This window comes from Sapajus apella, unplaced genomic scaffold, assembly GCF_009761245.1.
Source record: "Sapajus apella isolate SASKATOON/1434 unplaced genomic scaffold, GSC_monkey_1.0 scaffold31, whole genome shotgun sequence".
NCBI lineage: Eukaryota > Metazoa > Chordata > Mammalia > Primates > Cebidae > Sapajus > Sapajus apella.
The window spans coordinates 14,191,920-14,201,685 of record NW_022436971.1 but is presented as its reverse complement, the minus strand read 5'-3'; the positions used below and the strand labels follow the sequence as shown (position 1 = coordinate 14,201,685).

Sequence of the window (9,766 nt, the reverse complement as noted above, 5' to 3'; positions counted from 1 at the left end):
AATAATTTTGCAAAATGAGAAATTAGTTCAATGGATGGATTCCAAACTGGCATGAGTCTGTCCCAGTGTTGGTGTCTCTTCTCCATATGGTCTTTTGCCAACTCATCTGCTTTTGCCCCCAGCCTGCACTTGGGCAGAATCCAAGGCAGATTCTCATGAATTTAGGAATGGTGTCTGAAGGCTTATTCAGGAGCCACCAATCATGACATCTTCAGCATTTTCTATTATGACGTTCAAACAGGTACCCGTGTATGAGGAGAAATGGAGGGCAAGCAACGTTAGACGATGCATGCTTCTCCTGACTGGTAAAACGCCCTTCCCTGGCAATATTAGCTCCACTGGTGGAATGGTTGTCTGTGACAGGAAGAGGTCATGGGGTAGGAGTAATCCAGTTTCCCTGCATCCTCACTAGCATTTGGTGGTGTCACTTTTTACATTTTAGCCGCTTTTTTTTTTTTTTGAGATAGAGTCTTGCTTGGTTGCTCAGGCTGGAATGCAATGGCGTGATCTCAGACACGGCAACATCCGCCTCCTAGGTTTAAGCTATTCTCCTGCCTCAGCCTCCTGAGTAGATGGGATCACAGGTGTGTGCCACCACCTTTGGCTAATTTTTATATTTTTAGTAGAGATGGGGTTTCACCATGTTGGCCAGGCTGGTCTCTAACTCCTGACCTGGTGATCTGCCCACTTCAGCCTCCCAAAGTGCTAGAATTACAGGTGTGAGTCACTGCGCCCGGCCTGTAGCTGCTTTTAAAATTTTAGATACAAAGGAATTAAAACCATTGTGCATTAAAGCCACTATGCAACTTGCATTTCTATAACACTAATGATGTCAAATGTCTTTTCACATGCCGATTTGCTATCTGTATATCCTCTTCGGTGAAATAATCTGTTTATGTCTTTTGCCAACTTTCTAGCTGAATTTTTTTTAACTGTTGAGTTTTAAGAATGTTAAAATGTTAGCTGAGCGTGGTGGCATGCGCCTGTAATCCCGGCTACTCGGGAGGTCAAGACAGGAGAACCATTTGAACCCAAGAGGCAGAGGTTGCAGTGAGCTGAGATTGTGCCACTGCACTCCAGCCTGGGCGACAGAGCGAGACTCCGTCTCAAAAAAACAAAAACAAAAACAAAAACAAAAACAAAAAACAGCTTTATTGAAGTATAAGTGACATAAATAGCAAATATTTTTAAAAATGTTAAAATGTAATCTATATACTGTTTCTGTGTTAGATATGTAATTTGCAAATATTTTCTCCAGTCAGTAGCTTGTTTTTGCATCCTTATCATACAGGCTTCTGCAGAGCAAAATTTTAAATTTTGATGAAGTCCAGTGCATCCATTTTCTCTTACATGGATTATGCTTAAGGTGTCAAGTATAAGAATTTTGCCTATCCCTACATCTGGAAGATTTTCTCCTATTTTTTTTCTAAAAGTTTTATGGTTTTACATTTTACATCTAAGTTAATGGTCCTTTTTGAGTTAATTTTTGTATTAGGTGTTGCAGGGCTGTTGGCCCCACAGGGTCGTGGGGTGTCCCTTATGCTGTGCTGAGGTGCAGGATCTGAGAAGTAAAGAGACAGGACACTGAAGAGCTGGAGAAGAGCAGCTGGACTCGGGGGGGGGGCACACCACCTATGAGCAGAGATCAGTGAGGCCCCGAACGCACAGAAGCATCTGTATTTATTAGGTACAAGCAGGGGAAAGGGTCATAAGTGAGGTCATCATCTATAGGCTTAGTGATAGGGCATACATAATCACGTGAGTAACAAGCGAGGGGGCCACCCCATTATGTCACCTGGGCTGAGAGGTGGGCCGTGCACAGTAGGGGCCATGCCGGGTGCAGTAGTAGAGGGTCATGTACAAAAAGAGTCCACCTCCATTAGGTCACCGAGGCAAGGACGTGGGCTGTGTGCAACAGGTGTCATGCGCAACCCTTTTTATGTGGGGGCTGGAGACTTCAAAGGATTTCTAATAGAAGGATACTGTAAGCCAATGCAGTGGGAGCTGACAGAATTATGCTCTTCTCTAAGATATTTATGGGAGGATGATTTGAGCTAGCACAGAAGTGAGAAAAGGCTGACAGGGTGTACAGCCATCGTGACCCGGTCACACCAGAGGGGTTCTTCTCCCTCGGTTATTTGCAGGATCTCAGGCCTGAGGCCCACTTTCCACAGGAACTGGATGTAAAGTACTCCAAATCCTTTTTCAGGAGGAGAGGCACTTGCTCCAAGCCTGCCATACAGTGTATGCCCTTTCAGGCAGGGACGCCACTGCCTGGGTCTTTGGTTCTTGTCCTGGTCTGGCTGTTTCCCCATGTACTGCTTCTGTTCTGTGACTGCTCTAGGCATTCCTCCTACTACAAACTACTATATGGTTATCTGGAAGGATTCTATAAATCAGCATTAAATGTGTAGGTACAGCTCCGACTATAATATCTATATGATTATATGGAAAGATTATATGGCGCTAAGTATGCTACATATAAGTTCTAAGTATGATTATATAAGCTAGATGTATGTAAGCCGTAAGTTATACTTCAGGCACTAATTCTGTAAACTAATATATGATTATATATAAAGGATTATATAAAGGAAATAGCTGAGTAATAACACTATAAGATATTCTTCAGGCACTAATTGCGCCTGGGGTCTGCACAGCTCTCCTTCCTTGGGGCCCATGTAGGGGTTATCCACAGGTGTGAGGTTTAGGCACCATTTCGTTCTTTTTTTTTCCTGTGGACATCTTAATGCTTCATACCATTTGTTGAAAAAACTATCCTTCAGGCCAGGCGCAGTGGCGCACATCTGTAATCCCAGCTGAGGAGGTCAGGTCACGAGGTCAGGAGACAGAGACCATGCTGTCCAATATGGTGAAACCCTGTCTCTACTAAAAATAAAAAAATTAGCCAGGCATGGTGGTGGGCACCTGTAGTCCCAGCTACTCAGGAGGCTGAGGCAGGAGAATCGCTTGAGCTGGGAGGCAGGGGTTACAGTGAGCCGAGATTGCGTCACTGCCCTCCAGCCTGGAGACAGACGGAGACTCCGTTTCAAAAAAAAAGAAAAAGAAAGAAAAGACTACCCTTCCTCCATTAAATTGTGTTTGTACTTTAGTCAAAAATTAATTGAGCGACCAAGAAGCAGCTTCTCCGCTCTTTCTGGAATCTCACTCCTGCCTCCACCATGTCCATCAGGGTGATGCAGAAGTCCTCCAAAGTGTCCATCTTTGGCCCCCGGGCCTTCAGCAGCCACTCCTACACGAGTGGGCCTGGTGCCTGCATCAGCTCCTTGAACTTCTCCCCATTGGACAGCAGCAGCATCCAGGGTGGCCTGGGCAGAGGCTATGGTGGAGCCAGTGGCCTGGGAGGCATGACCGCCGTCACGGTCAACCAGCCTGCTGAGCCCCCTTAACCTGGAGGTGGACCCCAACATCCAGGCCATGTGCACCCAGGAGAAGGAGCAGATCAAGACCCTCAACAACAAGTTTGCCTCCTTCATCGACAAGGTGCCGTTCCTGGAGCAGCAGAACAAGATGCTGGAGACCACGTGGAGCCTCCTGCAGTCGCAGAACACGGCTCGGAGCAATGTGGACATGTTTGAGAGCTACAGCGACAACCTTCGGCAGCAGCGGGAGACTCTGGGCCAGGAGAAGCTGAAAGTGGAGGCACAGCTGGGTAGCATGCAGGGGCTGGTGGAGGACTTCAAGAACAAGAATGAGAATGAGATCAGTAAGCCTACAGAGATGGAGAATGAATTTGTCCTCATCAAGAAGGATGTGGATGAAGCTAACGTGAATGAGGTGGAGCTGGAGTGTCACCTGGAAGGGCTGACTGACGAGATGACCTTCCTCAGGCAGCTGTATGAAGAGGAGATCCGGGAGCTGCAGTCCCAGATCTTGGACATGTCTGTGGTGCTGTCCATGGACAACAGCGGCTCCCTGGACATGGACAGCATCATTGCTGATGTCAAGGTGCAGTACAAGGAGATGGCCAACCACAGCCGGGCTGAGGCGGAGAGCATGTACCAGATCAAGTATGAGGAGCTGCAGATGAAGGCTGGGAAGCATGGGGATGACCTACAGCGCACAGAGTGAGATCTCTGAGATGAACCAGAACATCAGCCGGCTCCAGGCTGAGATTGAGGGCCTCAAAGGCCAGAGGGCTTCCCTGGAGGCCACCATCGCAGATGCCAAGCAGCGTGGGGAGCTGGCAGTTAAGGATGCCAATGCCAAGCTGTTCAAGCTGGAGGTCGCCTTGTAGTGGGCCAAGCAGGACATGACGAAGCAGCTGTGTGAGTATCAGGAGCTGATGAATGTCAAGCCGGCCCTGGACATCCAGATTGCCACCTACAGGGGGCTGCTGAAGGGCGAGGAGAGCTGGTTGGAGTCTAGGATGCAGAACCTGAGTATCCATACGAAGACCACCGGTGGCTGTGCAGGTGATCTGAGCTCGGCCTATGGGGGCCTCACAAGCCCCAGCCTCAGCTACAGCCTGGGCTCCAGCTCTCTCAGCCGCACCAGCTCCACCAGGGCCGTGGTTGTGAAGATCAAGACCCGCAATGGGAAGCTGGTTGTCCGAGTCCTCTGACGTCCTGCCCAAGTGGACAGCTGCGGCAGCCCCTCCCAGCCTGCACCTCCTGTGGCCACCCCAGAGCCCGGGAGGGAGGCTGCTGTGCAGGGGCCATCCTTAATGAGATCCTTAACCACCTGAGGCTCAGCCCTAGCACTCAGCCCACCATGGGGGAGTTTACTCTCTGGGGACCCCCCTTGCCCACGCCTCCAGCTATAAAACAATTCAATTGCCTTTTTTTTTTGGTCCAAAATAAAATCTCAGCTAGCTGCCCAAAAAAAAAAAAAAAATCCATTGAGTGCACTGGTATGGGCCTATTTCTTGATTCTCCATTCTTTTCCATTGATCTCTGTGTCTGTTCCTCTGCTAACACCGCATTGTTTTTGTTACCATTTAGTAGTTTTAATATTGTGTAGAGTCCTCTTATGTTACTCTTTTTCAGATAGATAGTTGTAGCTATTCTAGGGCATGTCCCTTTTTTTTTTGAGATGGAGTCTTGCTCTGTCCCCAGGCTGGAGTGCAGTGGCGGGATCTCAGCTCACTACAACCTCTGCCTCCCGGGTTCGAGCAATTCTCCTGCCACAGCCTCCTGAGTAGCTGAGATTACAGGCATGCATCGCCGTGCCACGCTAATTTTTGTATTTTTGGTAGAAATGGGGTTTCACCACGTTGGCCAGGCTTGTCTCGAATTCCTGGCCTCAAGTGATTCAGCCTCTCAGCGTCCCACAGTGCTGGGATTACAGGCATAAGCCACCACGCCTGGCCTAGGGCACGTCCTTGCTATCTAAATTTTAGAATGAGCTTATCTATATCTACAAAAAACCTTGCTGAGATTTTAATAGGAATTGCCTTAAACCTACAGATTGATTTGGAGAGAACTGATATCTTCACTATGTTGAGTCTTCCAATTCATGAACATAAGATATTTTTCCATTTATTTAGGCCTTCTTTGATTTCTTTCATTAGCATTTAGCAATTTTCAGCATACAGATCCTGTACATGTTTTGTTAAGTGTACACCTGAGTATTGAATTTTCTTTGGAGTAATTATACATGATAGTAAGATTAAAGTTTTTTATTAATTGAGTTATTAATAACAATAAACAAAAGGCACAGATCTTAAATGTGCAGTTATGAGTTTTGGCAATTGTATACATTCATATAATCACTACCCACAACAACAAATAGACTGTTTCCATTACTACAAAAAGTTTGCAACATGCTCTACCTCTTTCTATTGTATTTCCAGTCATGTCCTCATACCTACCCCATAACCAGGTCTTAATTTTTTCCAGCGCTAAGGTCTATCTAATACATGGAATTTTACATCATCTTAGGATAGATTGTCCCACATGAAGGAGACTATCTGCAGTGGTTTATGTTGGAACAATGACATATTGATGTCAATTCATACATTTTGTGGCCTTGTTTAAAAAATGCTCCTACTAGTAATTAAAATTGTAAAGACTTTTTCTTGTGAAAGTATAAAGTGATGCTTTTTTCTATTTTGAACATTATGAGTTTAAAAGCTCATTATTCTGATAGAAAATTTTATTTTGCATGTTTTAACTATGTAGGGAAATATGTATGGACAGAAATAAAACTAGGAAGAAATATAGATGATTCTTTATACTTCTTTGCATTTTCCAAATTTTATGTTAAAACCATGTATCACTTTCATTGGTATAATAAAGCAGTCACATCATTGTAAAATGTACTTATTTTTTCATAATTATGTTAAGTCTCTTTATATTTGTTTTGATCAAAGCGTCTTAGAGATGTGTTTTCAATTAGGAAGTCCCAGGGTCTCCAAGCTCAGTGGCACTGTCCCGTTTCTTCTCACACAAATGCTAATTGCCGTGGACAATGACACAGTCCTGGGAAGAACCCATGAGAGATCATTAGAGATAAGAGAGATTATTCACCATGTTTGTTTCACTCCCAGGAATATGTACGGTTTTCTTTCTCAAGGTTTTATTTTTATTTTTTTGAGACAGACTCTTGCTCTGTCATCTGGGCTGGAGCAATTCTTCTGCCTGAGCCTCCCAAGTAGCTGTGATTACAGGCACCCGCCACCACACCTGGCTAATTTTTTGTATTTTTAGTAGAGATGTGGTTTTTCCGTGTTGGCCAGGCTGGTCTCGAACTCCTGAACTCAGGTGATCCACCCGCCTTGGCCTCCCAAACTGCTGGGATTACAGATGTGAGCCACTGCGCCCAGCCTCAAGGTTTTAATTTACACTCTTTCCATCTCATAATGTGTAGTGATCATAAAATTGTCTTTATTCTTTTTTGGGGGGGAAAATGGGTAGCGATTAAAAAAAAAATGACAGCTTACATTCACGACAACTATGATATGACAGACTTATCTGGCCATGTGCTGTCAAGACCTGAACACAAACACTGCACCGTGTTGTCAAGCAGTCACACTCCAGGCAGCAAGCTCATTGTTGAATTCGTATTTGATGTACACGAATTCCCTATTTGTGGTTACCATAAAATTAATTGCTAAACTGCTTTATTGATAACTGTGCTCACATATAACTATTTTAATCGCTTAATGCCTGATTAGAATCACTATCATTAATCTTTGACACCAAAACATTTCTGATTAAATATTTTAAATAATGAAATGTAATTGGTAGAGCTCAGTTACAATGTAATAACCTTTTTGGAGGGAATATTATAATAAAAGTTGATAGCAGCATTGTTTACAAGAACTTTCTGTATGACAGAAATGTTCTCTGTGCCGTCCAGTGTGGCAGCCACTAGCCATATGTGGCTACTAGGCATGAGAGATGTGGCTAGTATGACTCAGGAATTGAATTTTACATTTTCATTTTAAATTAATTATAATTTTGATTTAAATAGCCACATGTGGCAAGTGGCCACTACATTAGATGGTGAAGGTTTAAAGAATAAGGCTTAAAACCAAAATGAAAGTCTGCTCCTACTATATACAAGGTTTTTTGCCTTCTATGAATTAGAAATTTAGTGTCTAAGAATCACTGATATTAATAAATCTGTGATAAACAACAGACTTTATTGAGACCAAAGCAGTAAAATGATTATTCGTTTTCATCTTTAGTTTGATTTATGGGACTATTTGGCCAAAGAAGAATGTTTTTCTTTTCTGATACAAAAGGAAGAGATCAATTCAGCAGAATTCATATTGTCTTAACTCGCATGTCGTAAGTTATTATTAGCCTCAGATGGCCTGAAAATAATGACTAAGATGAATGTTTGTGTGTTTTGGTGTCAGACTCATTTCCTTGTAATTAGAGTCATGAACAACCTCATGGAATTTCAGACAGTGGCAGACCACATGTATAGTGGTGGTCCCATGAGATTATGATACCATGTCTTCGCTGTACCTTTTCTCTGCTGAGACATGTTCAGACGCACACACACTTACTGTTGCTACAGCTGTCTCCAGCATTCAGCACGGTGGCCTGCGGGACAGCTTTGTAGCCTCGGAGCAGCAGGCTCCACTACATCTACTCGTGTGCAGTCGGCTGTACCAGCTGGGTGTGTGTGAGTGTGCTCCTTGATTTCACACAACACAACTGCCCAGCAATGCATTTTGAGGCAGAGTCTTGTTCTGTTGCCCAGACCGGAGTGCAGGGGTGTAATCTCGACTCACTGCAACCTCTGCCTCCTGGGTTCAAGCAATTCTCCTGTTTCAGCCTCCTGAGTAGCTGGGATTACAGGCACGTGCCACCATGCCCAGCTAATTTTTAGTAGAGTTGAAGTTTCTCCTCCATGTTGGCCTCAAACTCCTGACCTGAGGTGGTTTGCCCGCCTCAGCCTTCCAAAGTGCTGGGATTATAAGTCTGAGCCTACACGCCCGGCTGCCACCATTCTTTTTTTTTTTTTTTTTAAGATGGAGTCTTACTCTGTCACCCAGGCTGGAGTGCAGTGTCACAAAATTGGCTCACTGCAGCCTCCACCTCCTGGGTTCAAGCAATTCTCCTGCCTCAGCCTCCTGAGTAGCTGGGATTATAGGTGCACACTGCCACACCTGGCTAATTTTTGTATGTTTAGTACAGATGGGTTTTCATCATGTTGGCCAGGCTGGTCTCAAACTCCTGACCTCATGATCTGCCCGCCTTAGCCTCCCAAAAGTACTGGGATTACCGACATGAGCCACCACCCCCGGTCCATCCATTCTTAATGGAAGACTTACTTTCATCATTTTCTTTACACACTCTGACCACTCCTTCCTACATTTTCTGTTGTGTTCTCTATTGCAGGAATGGAAACAGCTTTTGGGGAAGCCTCGCTTTGTGTTATTATAAAGATGACAATTTCTAAGCCCCCAAGCAGCAGTTTTACAGTTGGAAAGGACCTCAGCCCTGCCACCGCGACCCCAGTGGCTTTGCATTCAGACTATTAGGCCTGGACAGCCCTATGGATACCATTGCTTGGCCTGTGCCACCTTTCAACAGGGACTTGCAGAGAGATAACAGTCAAATCCTCACGTGTCATTCCACATCGAGGTTCCTCATTTAGACACACAGACTGAAGAACGTCTGCATTCACCTTCTTGACTAGGGGTCTAGGTCTCCTTTGACTGGTTGGTTCTCCTTCCCTAGCAGGGCACATTTTTCAGCAGAGATTTCTAAAGCAATCAGCTGAAGACGTCACACCTCAGTAACCTAGACGTCCTCCTGGTTGGCTGCCTGCTAGATCTTGTGAAGCAAGACAGCTGAGCTTTCCCTCCTCCTGGGAATGGCTGGCCAGGAGGGCCTGTGCGCCCACATTTTAAGTGGGGTTGAGAAAAGCCTTGGGCATCTTCAGAAACCTTGACATAGTTTAGCTGCTTCCTCTTTCTGGCAGGACTACAAGTATAGCCACAGAAGGCTCCGTGCACAAAGTAAAGACACACCCTTGAGGACAGCACAGCCACAGCAAACTACTAATTAACCACAAAACCAGCTCTAACACATCCAGCTCTTGGGCATAACGTTACTTATACAATGGGCTTAACAAAACTGATACCCAGACAAAGACAGCCTAGGTAGGCCCTTTTGACAATTATTCCTGAAGACAACAGCACTGTGGCTGCTTTAGGAAATTAACAGCAAATGTGTGAAAATTTCTCACCTTCTTAAAACTTGTGAATCACCATCTACTTCTCTGGGAGTGGGAAACTCATTTGGTTTTGGCTGGAGCTTTCACTGGGACAACAATCCGTTCATGG

General features: G+C 44.9%; 1 pseudogene; it reads left to right on the top strand.

Annotated features, from left to right (window-relative positions):
* The first annotated feature begins 3,179 nt into the window (after window positions 1-3,179).
* On the top strand, window positions 3,180-4,842 carry LOC116561902 (annotated as a pseudogene).
* The last annotated feature ends 4,924 nt before the right edge of the window (window positions 4,843-9,766 follow it).